Source organism: Pristis pectinata, chromosome 9 (assembly GCF_009764475.1).
Source record: "Pristis pectinata isolate sPriPec2 chromosome 9, sPriPec2.1.pri, whole genome shotgun sequence".
NCBI lineage: Eukaryota > Metazoa > Chordata > Chondrichthyes > Rhinopristiformes > Pristidae > Pristis > Pristis pectinata.
The window spans coordinates 56,102,820-56,117,140 of NC_067413.1; positions in this window are offsets into that span (position 1 = coordinate 56,102,820).

A 14,321-nucleotide genomic window follows, 5' to 3' on the forward strand; every position below is an offset into this window, starting at 1 on the left:
TTAAGCATGGGGGTGGATTGATCATGCTTTGGGCTTGTGTTGCAGCCAGTGGCACAGAGAACATTTCACTGGTAGAGGGAAGAATGAATTCAATTACAAGCATATTCTGGAAGCAAACATCACACCGTCTGTAAAAAAGCTGAAGACGAAAAGAGGATGGCTTCTACAACAGGATAACAATCTCAAACACACCTCAAAATCCACAATGGACTACCTCAAGAGGCACAAGCTGAAGGTTTTGCCATGGCCATTACAGTCCCCTGACCTAAACATCGTCGAAAGTCTGTGGATAGACCTCAAAAGAGCAGTGCAATGCAAGACAGCCCAAGAATCTCACAGAACTAGAAGCCTTTTGCAAGGAAGAATGGGTGAAAATCCCCCAAACAAGAATTGAAGGACTCTTAGGTGGCTACAGAAAGCATTTACAAGCTGTGTTACTTGGCAAAGGGGGTGTTACTAAGTACTGACCATGCAATGCGCCCAAACTTTTGCTTCGGGCCCTTTTGTTATTTTGAAACTGTAAAAGATGGAAATAAAAAAAGTAATCTTAAAATATTAAAGAAATGTGTCATCTTTAACTTAATGCCTTTTCGAAATCAGGTCATCTTTCACTCACTTAGCTATTCACAGTAAAAGAAATTTTGACCAGGGGTGGCCAAACTTTTGCATGCCACTGTATATGTCATGAAATTTGCTTTGCTGCAGCAGTACAGTGCAAATCAAAATTACTATAAATTACAAAATAAATAAATAGTGCAAAAAAAGGAATAATGAGTGAGATGGAGATGGAGGGACTCTGCATTGAAAATAGAGAAATCTTCATGGAAATGTGAAGTGATAATATTGAGGGATAATGTTAAAAGGCAAAAAGAGCAAGGAATTTCTGAAATATGTTCAGGAGAAGTTCATCAGAGGGTTTCTGACTCAAACAAGAGTCATTGTTGGATCTGTTTCTGGGAAATGTAGTGTCATTGGGCAAAAGTATTCATTATATCGTAAGGTTTAGGTTGCTAATGGAGAAGGACAAGGAGCCACCCAAAGACTTAACTGTAGGAAGAGTGACTTCAATGGGATAAAGGAATTTTATTCAGGGTGAGGCACGGTGCTGTCATTAGGAGTTTACATGGGGTAGAGAGGAGTGCTCTTCTGGCAGCTTATTTGATTTTGTTAGTTGGACTACAAGCAGCCTTGTATATATTTGGCAACCCCTAAACTTTCTATTGACCTTGCTCTAAACTTGACAGACGATTCAGAAAACATATTGATAGGGCTAAGATTTTGCTGGAATGGAGGGCAGACGCAGTGAACAAGGTAGACGTAAATTCTCAAAATTCAGACTTGCCAGTAGCTTGATTTAGAAACATTTAAGGATGACAGAGCTTTTGTTTGTGGAAAACAAGTTAAACTGAAACATCACAAATCCCACTTAAAGCTAACTCCACTTGAAAGTGAAGAAAGTCTTGAAGCAACCAAAGGAAATGGAGTCATATAGCATGGAAACAGGCCTTTCAACCAACTGGTCCATGCTGACCAAGATGCCCATCTAAGTTAGTCCTATTTGCCCATGTTTGGCCCATATGCCCCTAAACCTTTCCTATCCATGTACCTGTCCAAGTGCCTTTAAAATGCTGATAATGTACCTGTCTCAACCAATTACTTTGGCAGTTTATTTCATATACAGATCACCCTCTCAGTGAAAAGATGTCCCTCAGGTTCCTATCAAATCTCTCCCCTCTCTCCTTAAACCTATGCCTTCTAGTTCTTGATTGCCCAAACTCAGAAAAAAAGACTATGTGCATTGACCCTATCTATGCCCCCTCATGATTTCATGCACCTCTTTACCCCTCTCAACCTCTCTCTATAACTCAGTCCCTCCAGACCTGGCAACATTCTCCTAAATGTATTCTGCACTCCTTCCTACACGGCCTCACTTGTACAACTGCAACATAATGTCCCAACTCTTATACTCAATGGCCAGCATGCCAAAAGCCTTCTTCACCACCCTGTCGACCAGTGACACCACTTTCAGGGAACCATCTAGGTCCCTCTGTTCCCCAGTCCTATCTTAATTTGTCTTACCAAAATGTAACACCTTGCACTTACCTGAATCAAATATCCAAATCATGCAAAATGACTTGAAGTGACTGTGTTGATTTCAGCTCAAGCCCAGTAAATGCCTTAACCTCTCACTTCGTCACTGTGCTCTGGCGAGACTGACAGAAGTGAATTTCACCGGTCCTGGTTCATGACTTCCTGCGAGAACAGTGAATACTACTTCCGTAGCAATGCTACCCGAGCATGGAAAGCTTCCTCTGGGGCCTAAGCCGCTGGATCCGACTGATATCAGCTCTGCAGCCCCTTCCTCAGGTGGTCGTGCGGTTTGCAGTATGCACAATTTACACCACGGACTCATCAACGTCTGCGCTGCTTTCGAGTGCTTTGGTAGCGTGTGCTACTGTCATAGCAGCCAGCAGGCGAGGGGAGCATCTTTCACACCCCGCATGTGGCTGCCCATTAGGGGCCGAGATGGATAACCAAGTGTCACCACTACCCTCAATGTTTCTCCAGCCAACTGTGCTGGACAGGATTTATTGCGTTGGAGGAATAGGAATATCTTCAACAAACAGGTCTTGAGAGCTGGTGATGAGCTTGGTATGTGGAGAGATTGTGTGCAGTATTTAGGGAGGAAGGGAATAGCGCCAGCATGAAATAGCAGAGAAACAAAGGACTGCAGATGCTGGAATCTAGATGAAAAACACTACGATGCTGGAAGAACTCAGGAGGCCAGGCAGCATCCATGGAGAAAAGCAGGGGGGTCAATGTTTCGGGTCAGGACCCATCTTCAGGACTGAAGATAGGAAAAGGGGAAGCCCAATATATAGGAGGGAAAAGCAGAGCAGTGATGTGGTGCTGTTCATCCATGACAGAACAGCACCTAATTTTCCATTTTGGTATGTCAGTCCTCAGCCTCCTCCACTGCCAGGAGAATTCCTAGCACAAACTGGAGGAACAGCACCTCATTTTCCGTCTTGGAACCTTGCAGCCTAATGGCATGAACATTGAATTCTCCCACTAAGTAATCCCCACACTCCTCTTCTTCCCTTTCCTAGCCTCTTTTTCTTAACCCCCTTTTTTTCTCTTTACCTTTGACCCATCCCCCCAGTGGATCTGCTCTCCCCTCCTCCCCCGCACCTGCCTATCATGATCTCTTACCTATTACCACCTTGTACCCACCCTGCCTCCCCTCTTTTGTCCACCTATCACTGCTCTGCTTTTCCCTCCTATATATTGGGCTTCCCCTTTTCCTATCTTCAGTCCTGAAGAAGGGTCCTGACCCGAAACGTTGACTGCCTTATTTTCTCCACGGATGCTGCCCGGCCTGCTGAATTCCTGCAGCATCATTGTTTTTCAGCGTGAAATAGTGGTTAGATAAGGGAGACGGAGGTCTTTGATACCCTGGTTCAAGCAACCGTCAGATTGCAATACCAAAATAATGCTCAATAAAGTCTGATTTAAGTGTATGGACTAAGTGGAATTTCCTATCAAATAGCCCAGTAAACAGTGGTGTATGGAACACAATCCATCAGATCAGGAAGGCACTTTAGCCAATAAAGGAAGGTGAAGTTAAGTGGAGTGTCATTTTGGAGCTGCAATTGAGAGAGTGGGCCAGTGTAAGAGTGGGGAATTGAGCCTTTGGAGAGAGGAGACTAGGCAGAGGAAGGTAACAGGCAAGGTCTCATAAGTCCTTTTTAACTTTACTATTTAGAATGAGTGTAGTGTAGAATTAAAATGTCCGTTAAGGCAGTGGTATGCTCCTTCTGCAGGATGTTGGAGATCAGGGAGACAGTTGCTGTCTGAGGACTGACTGTACCCGTAGGAAGTGCACCCAAGTACAGCTCCTAACAACACGTTAAGGAGCTGGAGTTGAATACATGTAGGATTGTATGGGATGCTGAGAGCATCATATACAAGAGCTTTGCGAGGTGGTTGCACCTAAGTTGAAAGCTGCAAATAGCAGGATGACCATCAGGAGAGGTAAGGGAAATAGATGGACAAATAGACAGGGTTCTCCTGTGGCCGTTCCCCTCAGCAACAAGTATATCCCTTTGGATACCACTGGGGAGGGGAAATGATCTTTCTGGGTACAGGAGCAGTAGCCAGATCAGTTGCACTGTTACTGGCTCTGAGGCTCAGTGGGTCAGCAGGGTGATAATGATAGCAGACTTGATAGTGAGGGGGACAGACAGGAGATTCCGTGGCAGCAAAAGAGACGCCAGCATGGTGTGTTGCCTCCCAGGTACCAGGGTCAAGGATGTCTCTAAGCAGCTGCAGAACCTTCTCATGGGGGGAGGGTGAGCAACCAGTGAGCAGCACAGTGAATATAGGGAGTTAGGAAAGAACCTAAAAAAGCAGGACCTCAAGGGTAGTAATCTCTGGCCATGTGTTAGTGAGGATAGAAATAAAAAGATAGCTCAGATGAATGCCCGGCTGAGGAGCTGATGCAGGGGGCAGGGATTCAAGTTCTTGGATCATTGGGATCTCTTCTGGGGTAGGGGTGACCTGTCAGAGATGGGTTGCACCCAAACTGGAGGGGGACCAATATCCTGGCTGGGAGATTTACTAGTACAACTCAGGAGGGTGGTGGGTGGGACCCAAAACAGTAGAGTGGCTGAAAAATCGGGATAATGCAGTAGCCAGTGAGAGCAAGTTTAGTTGTCAGGATAGATAGGAGTACAGTAAAGGGAGAGGAAAGACCATTGGTTTAAACTGCTTTTATCTCAATTCAAGAGGCTTAACAGGCAAGGTGCATGAACTCAGGGCATGGATCGTCTCTGGGGACCGGGTATCATAGCCATAACAGAAACTTGGCTGAGGGAGGGGCAGGACTGGCAGCTCAATGTTCCAGGATACAGGTGCTACAGGCATGGTGGAGGTAAGAGGAGGGGGAGGTTTCCTTCTTGGTGAAAGAGGACATAACAGTAATTAGAGAAGATAATCTTGGGTGATTGTCCAGTGAGGCCATATGGGTAGAGCTTAGAAACAAGAAGGGGATGGTCTCTCTGATGGGATTGTATTACAGGCCCCCTAAGAGTCAGCAGGAATTGGAGGAGCAGATATGTAGAGAGATTGCAGCTAGGTGTAGTATTAGGGGACATTTTAACTTCCCTAATATGGACTGGGCCAACCATAGTGTAAAAGGCTTGGATGGAGTGGAATTTGTGAGATGTGTCCAAAAAAGCATCCTTTATCAATATACAGAGATAAATATACAATATACAATATCAATATACAATATCAATATACAATATAAAGAGGATCTGACCAGACCTCCTCCTGGAGAATGTGGTAGGGTAATTGGCAGAAGTGTCTGTCACTGAGCACTTTGGGTCCAGTGACCATAATTCTGTTAGGTTTAAAATAGTTACGGAGAATGATACAACCTGTTCACAGGTTAGGGTCCTGAACTTTGGAGCCATTAGGCAGGATTTTTCAGAGGTTGATTGGTTGAGATCCTTTACGGGGAAAGGAGCATCTGCCACATGGAGGCTTTTAAAAGTGTGATGTCAAAAGTTCAGGGCCTGCATGTTCCTGTTAGGGTGAAGGACAAGACTGGTAGGTTTCAGGAACACTGGTTGATGAGAGATATTGAGGCTCTGGTTAAGAAAAAGAGGGAGGCATACACTGCGCATAAGCAATTGGGAACTAGTGAATCTCTTGATGACTACAAGTGTAGGAGTGCACTTGAGAGAAGTGAAGAGGGCATCAAGAGGACACGAGAAGGATCTGGCAGGGAAGGTGAGGCAAATTCCCAAGTGATTCTGTAGGTATATTTAAGAGTAGCTTGGGAGAGAATAGATCCCCTTAAAGATCAGCATGGCCATCTGTGTGGAACCAAAGTAAATGGGAGAAATTTTTAATGAATATTTCTCTTCAGCTTTTACTGTGGAGAAAATGGAGGCAAAGGAAGTGAGTGGTGATGTTTTGGGTGGCATTGAGTATAGGAATTGGGAAGTTATGATGCAGTTATGCAAGATGTTGGTGAAGCCTTACTTGGAATATTGTGTACAGTTTTGGGCACCCCGTTATAAGAAAAGATGTTATTAAACTAGAAAGTGAGAAAAGATTTACCAGGATGTTGCCTGGACTTGGGGGCTTGAGTTACAAGGAGAGGTTGTGTAGACTAGGACTTTATTTCCTGGAACGTAGGAGATAGAGGAGTGACCTGATAGAGGTATATAAGATCACAAGGGGCAAAAACAGAGTGAAAGCACATGTTTTTAGCACTCCCTCCCTGGGAAAAAGACCAAGAGGTTTACGATCAGAGGTGAGGGATTTAAAAGGGACATCAAGAGCAGCTTCTTCACGCAAAGGGTGGTGCATATTTGGAATGAGCAGTGATTGAGGCATGCACATGAGCAACATTTAAAAGCCATCTAGATAACTACATGGATAGAGGTTTAGAGGCCAAACACAGGCAGATAGCTCTCCGGGCAACACAGTCAGCACGTATGAGTTGGGCAAAAGGGCTTGTTTCCCTGCTGCAAGACTCTGACTCTAATCCTAGTTGCTAAGCACATATTGTAAATGATAATCAATGACAGATGATTTAAATTACTTTATCTGGCATATACTTGGCTGTAGCCGCAATAATACATCTCAAAATGCCTTAAGCGCATGTAAAATTAAAAAATGGATGTATCTTCTATGCATCACTGTGCCATGCTCTGAATACTTATAGGAAGTTAAATTAATTGTCTTACAATGGGAAGAAAGGCTACTATTTGATTAAGTTTAATTTCAAAACTTGCGTGATCACTTGGAATTTAGTATTTGGGAAAATGTCACTTTTCGATTATCTGTTGAACACTTCACACATAGTACAAGAGACTCTCCTAAGTGAGCAGCAAGGACTACATTATCAAACATGTTGTGTTTGTTTTTAAGGACAGACATTAGAGGTTCAAACCCAGTCCAAAGCATGGGCATGTAATCCAGGTCAGCATTTTGCTGAACTCTGAAGAGTGCTGCATTAAAATTCACTTATGTTATGAGATGTTTTTCTGCACTGTCATGGAATTGAAAATTGATCAATTAAGCACTGGCATCTTTATGCATGCATTGCAATTGTGGTAAATTGAATTGCAATTCTCCATATTTGTGACATGCTTATGTACTGAGGCTGCAGGGATATCAGTTTACTGCAATATTGTAGAGAGAATGTGTGCTGCTGCAATGGAAATGGCCTTAGCTGCAGGGGCAGATTGGTAAAGACTGCATGATAGAGTTAGACAGCACAGAAACAGGCCCTTCAACTCAACTGGTTCGTGCTGACCAAGATGCTCCATCCAAGCTACTCCCATTTGGCCCATAACTTCCTGAACCATGTACTTGTCCAATTAACCTGTTCGACCTCTCCCTATAACTCAGTCCCTCAAGTCAGGGTAAATTGAAAGATCCCACCATGTCTGAGTTGCTGCCTTGGAGTCTGCCAGTGAAGCAAGTGCTAGAGTCTTCATGGACTGCGTTTCATATACAAGTAATTCTTTATTAGTTCGTGGGAGGGCACAGTTTCACAGAAGACCACTTCCACTGTCACTCTGTACCATCAGCTGTTGGAGATGTGGTGCCTGCCACCATTTCTCACTTACTACTCAAAGGAAAATCTGTCCCCAAATGAAGTGGCAATCACCAATGCGAACTACTTCAATCACTCACTGCTTTAAGAAACCTATTATAGCAAGAGATCATGTTTTAAAGTCTGTAATTGCAAGAGTTTTGAATTATTGTGTATTTTATGTGCAATAAGACCTGGAATTCACATTACACATTCTATTCTAAAAAAGATGCAACTCCCATGGCCCTTGTGATGGTCACAGCATTGGCCCATTCTATTACACATTTTCAAGGATGGCAGGATTTCTAGACCAGTGTCTAGACCAAACCATCAAGAATGGTAGAATTGGAACCCTTAAAGATTTATCCAATTAGTTCCACTTCCTTTTTATCCACGATCCTGCAAATTTTTCACTCTCCAGTATATAGAACAAGGACCAGCACAGGAACAAGCCCTTCGGACCACGATGTCTGTGCCAATCATGATGCCAATTTAAACCAATCCCACTGCATACACATGGTTTTTATCCTTCTATCTACAAGTTTGCAGATGATACCACCATTGTAGGCTGTATCTCAAACAGCGATGAGTCGGAGTACAGGAAGGAGATAGAGAGCTTAGTGGAATGGTGTCATGACAACAACCTTTCCCTCAATGTCAACAAAACAAAAGAGCTGGTCATTGACTTCAGGAAAGGGGGCGGTGTACATGCACCTATCTACATCAATGGTGCTGAGGTCGAGAGGGTTGAGAACTTCAAGCTCCTGGGAGTGAACATCACCAACAGCCTATCCTGGTCAAATCATGTAGATGCCATGGCTAAAAAAGTTCCCCAGCACCTCTTACTTCCTCAGGAGGCTAAAGAAATTCAGTTTGTCCCCTTTGACACTCACCAACTTTTATCAATGCACCATAGAAAGCATCCTATCTGGATGCATCATGACTTGGTACGGCAACTGCTCTGCCCAGGACCGCAAGAAACTGCAGAGACTTGTGGACACAGCCCAGCGCAAAATGGACACCAGCCTCCCCTCCTTGGACTCTGTCTTTACCTCTTGCTGTCTTGGTGAATCAGCCAGCATAATCAAAGACCCCTCCCACCCAGGTCATTCTCTCTTCTCTCCTCTTCCATCAGGTAGAAGGTACAGGAGCCTGAGGGCATGTGCCACCAGGCTTAAGGACAGCTTCTACCCCACTGTGATAAGACTATTGATGAAATGGACTATGACCATACTATCTACCTTGTTGTGACCTTGCACCTTATTGCATTGCACTTTCTCTGTAGCTGTGACACCTTACTCTGTATTGTTATTGTTTTTACCTGTACTACATCAATGCACTCTGTACTGTTACATACCAGCAACAATAGAAACATGAGCTATGTATAAGAGTTAGAAACTATTTTATTAATAAATACTTGTGATAATAAGTAAAAATGTTAGATATTAAACATAATCCCCAAAACTAATAAACTCAAAGTGTGTATGTGGCAAATTCCCAAACCCCAAGTCTAGAAATAGTTCTCAAAGTTCAGTTCAGCAAGTGATAAGGTGAAATGCGAGCAAAGGCTTTTGCAAAACCACCATTGACTGAAGAGAAAGTGTAGAGAGAATGTAGAGAGACATTATGAAATCCACATTTTCCACGATGGAACCTCTGATGATCTCCACTGCTTTGTTCCGAAGTATCTGCCACCCCGAAGGCATTCGATATGTGGCCGCTCACAGAAATACCTGTTTTCCAGTACAGGTTAATGACAAAGTGGACTCCACTTGATTGCTCTAAAAATCCATACATGGATTGTAGTGACAGACACAGCTATTGTTCTTCATCCATTGATACTGAGACCAGCAGTCAGTGTCTCTCTCTCTTCGACTCTCTGTGAAAAGCAGCCAGCACGTTGTTATAGTCTTGATGTCACACACACACTACTACTCTACTGTCCAGGTGCCTTAAAGGGACATTCACCAAATAGCAACTTGGCTTGTAACAGTACCAACCCAATGTAACTGCACTGTGTAATGAATTGACCTGTACGATCAGTATGCAGGACAAGTTTTTCCACTGTACCTTGGTACAAGTGACAATAATAAACCAATACCAATATTCCCTGCCTGTTCATGTGTTTGACTAAATGCCACTTAAGCATTGCTATCATGTCTGCTTCCACCACCTCCCCTGGTAGTGCGTTCCAGGCACCTAGCATGTATAGATTTAAAAAAACTTGCCTCTTAAATTTCCTTTAAATTTCCCCCACTCACCTTGAGGCAATGCCCTCTAGTATTTGACATTTCCACACTGGGAAAAAGATGCCAACTGTCTGCCCTATCTGTCCTGATGCAGAACCTCAACCCAAAACATTGACAATCCTTTGCCTCCACAGATGCCCCACTGAGCAGTTTGGGTTTTTTTTGCTCTAGATTCTAGCATCTGCAGTCTCCTGCCCTATCTATGTCTCTCATAATTTTAGATATTTCTGTTAGCTTAATTCCCAGCCTCCGATTCGCCATAGAAAACAAGCCAAGTTTATCCAACCTCTCCTTATAGCTAATACTCTAATACAGTAACTGAAACAGCCCTTGTCCATACTGACATGAGCCAGTCCCATATGCATGCATCTCTCTGAACCTTTTCTATCCATGTACCTGTGCAAATGTCTTAAACTTTGTTATTATCACTTCCCCACTACCACCACTTCCTCTGGCAGCTTGTTCCACATACCCTCTGCCTGCTGTGTGGAAAAAGTTACTCCTTGCAACATTCTGGTGCACCTCTTCTGCAGCCTCTCCAAAGCCTCCACTTCGTTCCTGTAATGGTGCAACCAGAACAATATTCTGAATGTAGCTGAACAGAAGTTTTATACAGCTGCTAACTTGCTAACTTTTATACTCAATGTCCTGACCGATGAAGGCAAGGGTGCCGTACACCTTCTTTGCCATCCTAACTACTTGTGTTGCCACTTTCAGGGAGCTATGGACTTGCAACCCAAGATCCCTCTGTGCATTGATGCACCTGAGCCCTGCCATTTACTATACACTTTCCTTCTGCATTTGACCTTCCAAAGTGTGACATCTCACGTGTCTGGATTAAACTCTATCTGCCATTTCTCTGCCCATATTTCCAAAAGATCTATATCTTGCTATATCCTTTGACAACCTTCCTCACTGTCCACAACTCATCCAATTTTGTGTCATCTGCAAACTTACTAATTACTCCATCCACTTTTTCACTCAGGTCATCTCAGAGGTCCCAGCAATAAATCCCGTGGAACACTCCTGGTCACAGACTTCTCATCAGAATAACAACCTTCCACCACTACACTGCCTTCTATAGCCAAGCCAATTTTGAATCCAATCTACCAAGTGACTGTGGATCTCATGTGCTTTAATCTTCTGGATCAGCCTATCATGAGGGACTTTGTTGAAAGTTTTAGTAAAGTCAACATCCACTGTACTACTATCAATCATCTTTGTCACCTCCTCAAAAAAGCACAGTCCAAGTCTGAGAAACATGACCTGCCCCACACAAAGCCTTGCTGATTATCCCTAATAAGTCCATGCTTTTCCTGATGCAAGTAGATCCTCTCCCTAAATCTTCTCCAGTAACTTCCCTACCACTGACTAGATTATAATATATTGTCCACCTTAAACAATGGAATAGCATTGGCTATTCTCTAGTCTTCTGGCACTTCACCTGTGGTTAAAGTAGTACAATGATTTCTGTCAAGGCTCCAGCAATCTGCTATTTTTGCCTCTTTCCAAACCTGGGGTATATCCCATCAGGCCCTGGGGACTTATCCACCTTAATGTTCTTCAATAACATTCCTCTTCTTCAATAATATTATTCAATTCCTGTTCTTCAATCCTGTTCTTCAATAATGTTCCTCCTTCCTTGATATCAGCATGCTGTTGTTGGAATTTTGTTTACCCGTGCGCAAGGTCTGGCTTTCACATGGGGCCCAGGTGCCCTGTTTATTGTGGCTCACACCAATATGGCACACTGAAGAAAACTTGTACAGCTGTGCGAGGTTCTAGAACAAGTTAGATTATCTTGGCCTAGTTTACTGTGTGCCCTTGAATGCATCTTCAAGTGAAGGCTCAAAGATACTCAACTGACCAAAAAGACTTCCACTACTTTATGGTATTTGTGTTACAATAGTTACATGCAGATTTTACAGTTTCACAATAAGTCATCAAAAGGCTGTTTTTCTCTGTGGATTGTGATCATTAATTGATTTATGTTGGATTGCTTGACAGCAGCTTCCCCATTCTCCTTGATGACAACAACACCTCCCCAATCCATCTGGGTGTACAAAATTACTTGTGGACTTCTTTGCTTATCCTGTGAGCTTGCTTTCCTGTGCATAATTCTACGTTCTAAGCCCCCGACATGAGTCTATTTGCTGCACTTAACTCTGCCTTGCAGTCTAAGCCCTTCTCTACTCAAATTACTTCTAACACAGCCTTCAAGCTACCTTAATTTTCAATAATCCTTTCCCACCTGTTCCAGTAAGTAAGGCCATATTACAAACTTTCCCCATTTTCCCGATTCCTCAAGATTCATTCTCCAGTCCCCCTTGCTTGACCCTTGGTCACGCCCAAGGGAGACATACTAAGTAACATTATGTAATACCCCTCCTGGGAATAGTGACTGTCTCTATGTCTTGTCTTCTACCTCCTTGACAAATATCAAGGTCTTCAGCAGCTTGTATTTTTATTGAATCAAAGTAAGAAAATCAGATTAATTACAACCACTAACTACTACTGTTTATGATACAATCCTAATGCATTGTTAATGATGCACATTAACATTCAGTCCCCAATTCCACATCTTTTCCCACCAAGTCTGTCTAAGAACGTCTTCTGTATCTGTGCCACGCTTCAGAATACTTTGGTGTTTTTGGACCATTCATGTACCATCTTCTCACCAACTTTCAACCAGTACCATCCAATCTGCATGGAGGTGTGGTATTGGTGGCAGCTCATTTGCAAAAAATCTCCAAGGTCCCATCCAAATTATTTTGCAGTACAGTAAGGTTTACTGTACTCAGATGCTCCTCAAATTATACCATGAATTCTTTATCTCTAGTGATGGACCTTGAGATCCTGAAACATGACATTGTGGCCAGGTAGGGCACAATTCTGCACATTCTTATGGTACCATTCAGCTGATGTGCCAAAATGGTACTTTCCCTGTGAAAGAATATTGCTTGTAAGGGGGATATTAGTCTCTACATCAATTGCAAGCTTACAGTTTGCATGAACCCACAACTGGATTCTATCATATTTATTATCTCCTCTCGGCAAGCCCAGTAGTTCCCTTATAGACATCTGTCTAACCTAATGCTCCTTGGCTTTTCATCAATTATTATAGCATGGTCTGGAGTGTTGTGCACCATTATCCAAGCTTATAGTTTGTATTGTCTGATAATGTACACTTGGTATAGTCTCATTCTGCAGCTGGTGTGGAACATGGAGAACAAACCCTGAGCATCCTGGCATACCTGGTCCACTTGACTAGGTACAGTTAACAATTGTAGGTGACAGTCAGGTTACACATTAATACTCCATTTCACCTGTTGCAGCGACGCCCAACTGGGGAGTTGGTGGTTGGCTAAATGCAGAATGTTGCCTTGTACCTGGAACAACACCCAGTTGGACTTGACAGCACACACCTGTCCCTTATGTTCTTCCTGAGAGATATTACTCACTCTGTCTGTAAATCTATTTGTTCCCTCATATGGTTTAGAGTCATGGAGTCAGGCCCTTTGGTCCAGCTAGTCTATGCCTGCATTTGGCCCAAATCCCTCTAAAACATTCCAATCCATCTACCTGTCTGAATGTCTTTTAAACATTGTGATTGTAGCTTGTTGTTACAAATGTTGTTGTTTGTAATTTATATAAACAATTTGGATGTAAATGTACAAGGTGTGGTTAGTAAGTTTGCAGATGATGCTAAAATAGCTGGTGTTGTAGACAGTTTAGAAGTTTGTGAAAAACTACAGGGGGATCTTGATCAGCGAGGTATGCGAGCTGAAGATTGGCAAATGGCTTTCAATCCTGATAAATGTGAGGTGTTGCATTTTGGCACAAGATGATGCAATGTTGGATTCAACTGGCATGAAATAATTTCAATATTGAAACTGATGGTGCTCAATGAGATTTTATGTAACTGTATATTCTGCATCACTTGCAATTATTTCATCAGTTCTTTGCCCTTGTTAGTCAGGTTCAATGGCATCACAAGGTTGCCAGCTTAGAGTCAGAGTCATACAGCACAGATACAGGCCCTTCGGCCGAACGAGTTCATGCTGACCATAGTACCCACCCATCTAGTCTCAAATTCCTGCATTTGGCCCATATCCCTCTAAGTCCCACCCCTGCATGTACCTATCCTAGTGCTTCTTAAATGATACTATTGTACCTGCCTCAACCACTTCCTCTGGCAGCTCATTCCATATTCTCTGCGTGGAAAAAGTTGCACCCCAAGTTCCTTGCAAATATTGCCCCTCACCTCAAATCTATGCCCCCTAGTTTTTCACTCCCCTACCCTGGGAAAAAGACTGCTACCACCTACTTTATCTATGCCCCTCAATTTTATAAAATTTTATAAGATCAACCCTTATTCTCCTACACTTCAAGGAATAAAGACCTAGCTTGGCCAACCACTCCCTGTAACTCAGGGCCATCCAGCCCTGGAAACATCC